Below are 7133 nucleotides of genomic sequence, written 5' to 3' on the forward strand. Positions count from 1 at the left end.
CCAATGCTACACTCAGTTTTTCAGAAATTAGTCGACTTTATGGCCAGAAGAGACCATTAGAGCATCTAATCTGACCCCCTGCATATCACAGGCCTCCTGTATGACACAAGAGCTACTTTTGGGGCAAACACATTCCAGAAAGGCATCTAGACTTCATTAAATGACATCAGGAGATGGAGAATCCACCACTTTCCTTGGTAGCTTGTTCCTGTAGTGAATCATCCTCGCTGGTGAATATTTGTGCCTTAATTGTAATATGAATTTGTCTCTTTTCACCTTCCAGCCATTGGGTCTTGTTATGCCTTTCTCTGCTCGATTAAAGAGCCCTTTAATACCCAATCTTTTCTTTCCATTAAGGCACTTCAACACTTCATTGAAGTCACCTTTCAATCTTCTTTTGATAAGCTAAACAGGTTGAGCTCGTTCAATAGCTCCCTAGAAGGCATTTTTCTCCAGCCCTCAGAACATTTGGTGGCTCTTTGCTGCCCCAGCTCCAATTTCACAACATCTTTTTCAAATGAGGACACCAGAACTGGAGGCAGTATTCCAGTATCAGTCTCACTGATGCCGTGTCACCTCCTGTGATATTATTGACATAACCTATAACTGTATAGATCATTGTTGTGACCACTGTTCTATATTTGCAGCCAATATGGTAGAAAGGTTGTCGTGTAAGGGGTCTATGGAGAGGTTCTGATTGGCTGATTATAATGATGCTATCTCTAGATGTGTATCATTTTTGTAGTTGACGTTATGAATATTGGCTCTATGCTGCCCGTATTTCAAACTTGTGCTCTGCTTCCGGGGAACACCCCAGACAAGTTGGTGTCAGTTCTGTCTAGCCTGTTTGATGGCTCATTAAGGACCATCAGCTGTACAATCGACCCATTGAGAGAAGGCAGATACGCCTTGTGCCTCAGCAAGGTCTGCAGGGACATGCCTATGGACAGAACTTTAGGGTTTTTCTATGCCACATGCTTGATAGAGTGTCCTTGGGACAAAGAAGGCAAAAACCACATGACAAGAGACTATAAAAGGCTGATGCCACGTCTCCATCTTGTCTTCAATCCTGCTTCATACCTCTGGAGGGACTTTGCTACAAACTGAAGCTCTCTACAAAGGACTGAATGACCCATCCCAGGTGTGGATGTACTCCAGAGACTTGATTTCAACCTGCAGTTTATTCCATCACTGCTACAAGCCTGAACCAAGAACTTTGCCATTACTGTATGTGAAGGCTTAAAATCCATGTGCATTTTAAATAACAACCTGGTGTATGGCTTTTGCCAGCTCTTTTCCAGACCCAAAGTCCAGAGTATGGTCAAGGGACCAGAGGCCTAGCAAATCGTGACCAGCTAAGAGAAAGCTGGGTGAACAGAAAGCCTTGCTTGCTAAGATAGGCCTGGTCAGCAAATTGCCAGGTGTTGGAGCTAAGAACTAAAGAATTGTGTCTTATTCAGAGTTGCAGATTGAACAAAGAATCCCTGTTCCTACTGTGTTAGTCTCTTCTGTAGGGAGACGTTCTTCCCACAGATACAACCTTGAGTTTATGAAATGTTGGCACGTGTCAGTATAAGATATGGCATCCTTGCCCCTCCCTTCCCAGGGACCAATGCCTGCCGTAAGACACACAGAAAACAATCTTTATTGCCATATATTTTCACTGTTTCTTTGCTTTAACCCCTAGGAATGTACCTGGTGGACAATCAAAGGAGTTGCTCCATTCCTATGGACCCCAAATCAGAATTCAACATAGATATTTTATACTACTAACATTTTATCAAAGTATTCATTAAATGTCAACTTGCTAACCTGAGACCATGGGCACAGATATTATGTAACCTGTTAACCATTGGCTACTGTGCTATCTTATCTTGCTGCAAAACCTATCCCGGGGTGTGGCACTGCCTTCCCCATCACCTATATGTTCTATTGTAATCAATTGATTAACAGTGCCTCTGAGCCTAATAAGCCAGGTGACACTCCGCCAGCGCTGTGTGTAATAAACTCCTCTGCTTGACCTCTACACGCTGTGGATTTACGTCCTTCAGAGAACAAAGAGAGAGGTGGAGGCCAGGTGACCAATTTGCCTGGGAAACAGAACAAAGGACAGAAGAGGGACAAATGGGCCCACCTCAAAACAGGGCAAACTGCAAAAGGCAAAAATGGGCCACTCATCTGGTCAAACTGAAGGATAACGGTGCTGCAAACAGTTCAAACAGCTTTAAAAGTTACTGTGTGGGGATCAGGAAAAAATATTAAAGAAAAAAAGTCTGGCGAGCCCTAGAGGTGTTTATGGTGTTGGTCTCCCTGGCAGATTCTCTGATGGCTCACATAGGCTGAGGGCCAAGAGAAGCTTTTCACACAGGGCATTCACAGGGCCACTCCCCGTGTGGATTCTCTGAGGTTTAGAAAGCGCTGAGGTGCTAGGGAAGCATTTTCCACACTCACTCATCCCTTTCTGAACATCAGAGAATCCGCACAAGGGAGAGGCCCTTTGAATGCGGTGTGTGGAGTCATGTCCCCACCTGGGTTAGCTATCGCCTGCTACATCATGTGGTGCTGCCAGCACAGCAAGGAGGTGCCTGGGGCAGCCAACAGAGAGGGTAGCCACGTCCGGCTCTTCAGCGGCAATTTGGCCCACTCAGTCCCCCTCGGAGGGAAAGACTTGCTGCCGAAAAAAGTAGAGCTGCCATCGATTGTGGATTCTGGTTTTTTTTTGCTGCTTGGGGCAGGAAAAACGCTGGATCTGGCCCTGTTCCATGGAAAACAAGTTGTTAAATCCCAGATGAGTGGAGTTATATCAGTTCTCAGCCTGAGTCCTTAGGTCTTAATCCTGAGGCTACGTCGGGTTCCTCCGGTTGGGATGTGGACCAGCCGTTCATTTTCCTGTTCGCACACCTCTGCGGTGTGAAAATCGGGGAGGGGAGGCAGAAGCCCCACTTCCCTCCCGAAATGACACCCAGTGGGGGAAGCCAGGACAACAGGGTGGGGCAGCAAGTGGTGGCCAGACTCTCACCGCCAGGGTCTAGCCTAGCTCAGAGTCCAGCTCAACTTCCTCCCCGCGCCACTGGCCCCCAGTCCCCTTCCACCACCAGGTCAACCCGGGCACTAGGGCAGGAACAGGGTGAGGCAGCAAGTCAAGCTGAGCAAGGCAGGCCAAAGCGAGTCTTGTGTTCATGGGCCACTCACAATGACGTCCTTTTTGTGTGCAACTGCTGCAAAAACATCCCAGGCAGAGAAGCAACTGGCCAAAATGTTACAACACAGCTGCCAAAGTAGCTCAGTTGGGCGAGCGTTAGACTGAAGATCTAAAGGTCCCTGGTTCAATCCCAGGCTTTTGCAGGTCCTTCCATCTCTCTTTGTGCAGGGGTGGCTTGTTTCCTGGGAGCACAGTGGTGCCTATGCACAATGTGACTCCTTGATCTTGGGCTCTGCGGTAGGAAAAGATACTGTGGGCTTCTGCCCATAGTTGGCTGGTCTGACCTTTAACGATGAGGGATGGGAGCTGTCTCAGGGGGGATTTCAATTGTTGCAGCCGGCCTGAGGACTGCTGGTCCTGTTTTCCTGACCGTCGGAGGAAACTCTTCTATGATGAGCACTACCTGGCGCAGGTCTGTAGTGAGGTTGGCTTAGAGGACGTGTTTCTCCGTAATGGAACGAGTGGAGGGCGGGTGGTAGCCTCCTATTCCTCTGACCCGAGCTCACTCCAGCCACAGAGGGGATACACCTTTCTGCGGGGACAGGCCAGGAGTCACACTGACCGGATTTCTGTGAAGGAGAGCACGTCGACAGCCCAGTGCAGGGTGGTGCCAATGGACAGTTCGGATCACGCAGCTCTCACCATGTGCTCAAAGTGGGCAATTCCCTGACCCAGGGCAGAGGATATTGGAAGCTGAACATCCAGAGCTGGCAAGATAAAGGAACAGGGGATCGAGGCCTGGCGGTGTTGGCAGAACGGGAAAGCATCAGAGGGTTCTGTGGTTACCAGGGGGATTGATGGGAGTCAGTCAGGGAGGAGTTGGCGGCTTTGTTCCGGTGGCCGGGGAAACACCACAACATTAAAGAACCCAACAGTGCCAAGTCCTGCAGTGTCGCCTGTGGGATTTCCACAAGAGCATCCAGGCAGGGGAGCCAGTCAGCGTGTGACTGTACGACCGGATCAAGCGACAGCTGCCCGAGTTCCAGGAGATAAGGCTGCAGCTGGCTGATATAAGCAGGAGCACCGAGTGAAGGGCTGACATTTTTGCAGCCTGCAGGGAATGGAGACAAAGCAGGGGGATGCAGGGACTCAGGGCAGGACCTGTGGATCCGGTAGTGCAGGACTATAGTCACTGGAGGAGGACTGGAGGAGGAGAGAGAGGAGGACTGGAGAGAGAGGAGGAGAGAGAGTCCCGCGAGAGGAAGCCGCTGGTGGGAAGCAATAAGTGCAGAGTGCAAACCAGCCAGCTGAGAGTTACAGGGGTCTAGAAAATGAAATAGCAGCAGGTCCCATGGTCTAATGGGCAGCACTCAGGACTCTGAATCCTTAAATCTGAGTTCAAATATCAGTGGGCCCTCCTGGAGATATGTGACTTTGCTGCAAATCTCTGGAGCTCAATGTGTTTGGCTACCTTCTCTCAGGGTGAACTAGAGTGAGTTTTTTTCTCTCCCGCTGGGTGACTGATGCCCACTGGAGACAGGTCTTTGGTCTGGCTGGTTCAATGGGCTGGTGGCTATAGGGTGGGGTCCTAGAACTTAACAGTCTGGCTAGAGAGTCCTGTGGTTTGACCATATGGTTGTTTCTCGCTGCTTCATCTGATGCCCACAACTTTGGTCCCTGCAGCTGCCACACTCTTCCTCTTGCCCACATGGCATTTAAAGGAAGGAGTTCCAGGGCCAGGCTTCATAGTCAGGGCTAGGCAGGAGGGAGGCAGAGTCCCAGGCTGGAGCCCAGCACCTCTCCTCCTCTGGGCACCTGGAGCAGAGGCGGCTGGTGCTGACAGCTCCAAGGGAAGGCTTAAAAGCCACAGAGCATCCAGGGGCAGGGCAAGAGGAGGGGAGAACCATGCCTATGTGTGGCCAGCAGACAGCCACAAAGACTCTCGGCCAGGTTGCTCCCTGCCATGCCGAACCCCCACTGAAGGCCACCCACAGACCAGCATTCGTTCTGCGGCCAGCCAGCATCACAAGGTGGTTGGAAAGCAGGTGGGGCCTCTGACCGTTCCCACTCAGGGGGCTCCTTTTGGTGGTGGGGCAGGAGATATTTCCCCCAAGAGGCTTTTTCCCAGCTGCTGAGAAGCACAGAAGTACCCGGTGTGTTTGCTCTTGCGGTGAAAGGGGTTAATATGTTTAGGCAGCCTGGCTAGCTCAGCTGGCAGCACCTCTGGCTCTTACTCTGAAGGTTGACGTTACAATTCCCTGTTTGGGTGCTTGGGGCTCCTCTTCAACAATACAACACACAATCTGCCTAAGCCCCCACCCAGTAACCTGGGGAAACTAACCCTGGCCACTGGGTGACTCTAAGAGGCCATACTTTCCCCACTCACAACCACTGAGTGTGGAAAAGAAACTTTAAGAAAAAGGAGGAAAATCACCTTGTGTTAACTTGGGAAAACACCACAATCATAACACAAAACTATGAGCAAAACACCTGCCCCACAGTGCACTGGACAGTGGCCTTTTGCCTCAGGCTCCTAAATCCAGACACCAAAAGCTCTGTGGATGTGCCCCTCCCTTCACTGCACCTCACCCACAGCTGCTGGCCTGGGTCAGTGAAAACCCAGAGTTCACCTCTCACCTCCTGGGGGGAAGCCCCTTTCTCCCTCCGCTGGCTGGCCACATTGCCGGCCACTTGCCGTTCCCCCCTGTCACCGCTCTGCTGGCCACCCTCTCTGCTCTGGAACGTCTTGTGGTCCCACCAGGAGCGGGGCAGGCTCCCTAAAAGGAGCGGCCACTGGAGCCCAAACAGTAGCCCCATCCCTTCCACTCAACACCACGCCCCTGCCCCACCCCTTCTCCCCAAGGCCCCGCTCCTACGCTGCCTCTTCCCCCCCAGACCACCCCACTTCTTGCTCACTGCTCTCCGCCCCCTCCCCACCCTCACTCGCCCTTACGGTCATTACAAAGTGGCAAGGCAGAGCCCTCCCATTTTTAAAAGTCCTGGGATGTTGTTCCCCCCTGTTCAGGCCCCCCTGGGGCCCTGCACTTCACACGGCTCTCCCTGATTTCAGCTGTTAGTGAGGGAGCCTCACTGCTAGCGCAGACTGGGCAGTTTCTTGCATGAGAGACACTGTCCCAAAGCAGGACTAATGCTTAGAGCTGGTTATCAGTGATTTCAGCTCTGTTGGTCTGCAGCAAGACTCTCCATTGAGCCTTAACCAGCTCTGTTATTACCCAGGGAAGAACAAAAGGGTCAAATGGGGCCTGGAACCCTTAAGAAGAATCCACCCCACCGAGTACAACACTTGTCGCTACCTGCTCTCAGCCCCACTGAGAATGTTTTGGGGTCACGCCTCACCTGTATCAACCTAGGGGGTTTGGAGAATGACAATTTACAGGTGCTCCAGTGGTGCAATTGGTTAGCGCACAGTACTTATAGGGCAGTGTTGAGAGGAGCTATGCTGAGGTTGTGAGTTCAAACCTCACCTGGAGCCCTGGTTTTCATTAGCCAAATGGCTTCACCCCCTTATTTGCCCCTGTGGAATGTAGAATTCTCACCCTGGGGACACTGAGAAGGAGAGGACTCAAAAATGCCCCCTTCACTTATTACCTCCTCTCCAGAGTGCAGATGAGCATCTATAATCCTTTCTCTCCCCCCCAGCCCCTTTGCCAGGATCCCTCAAGCAGAGCCTGGAGTCCTGCCCATCCTTGACCCCTGAGCCTGAAGGGAGAGGAGCAAGGAGCCATTGTTAGAGGGCTTTCCCTTCCCCCGCCCACTTCCCTGGCTCTTGTCACAGACAGCAAGCAGCAAAAGACCAGAAGTGGGAAGCGCAGACAAAAGGATGTTTACTGGGGTTAGTTTCCAAGCAAGCAGATTCCGAAGCCCTTCACACCAGTCGGGCTTATCTCTGTAGACTGATAGAGTCTGGTCCATGTTGTTCCCTTCCCAGCTCTGACACTGCAGAGCGTTTACCCCACATCCCTACAGACAA

The 7133-nt window shown here is 51.5% G+C and overlaps 1 non-coding gene across 1 annotated transcript; it reads left to right on the plus strand.

Moving 5' to 3' along the window:
• Window positions 1-6541: 6541 nt before the first annotated feature.
• Window positions 6542-6635, plus strand: TRNAI-UAU. The gene is made up of 2 exons: window positions 6542-6579; window positions 6600-6635. It is a non-coding gene; the product is annotated as a tRNA-Ile (tRNA).
• Window positions 6636-7133: the final 498 nt, after the last annotated feature.

This window comes from Mauremys reevesii, linkage group 23 (genome assembly GCF_016161935.1).
Source record: "Mauremys reevesii isolate NIE-2019 linkage group 23, ASM1616193v1, whole genome shotgun sequence".
Classification (NCBI taxonomy): Eukaryota; Metazoa; Chordata; order Testudines; family Geoemydidae; genus Mauremys; species Mauremys reevesii.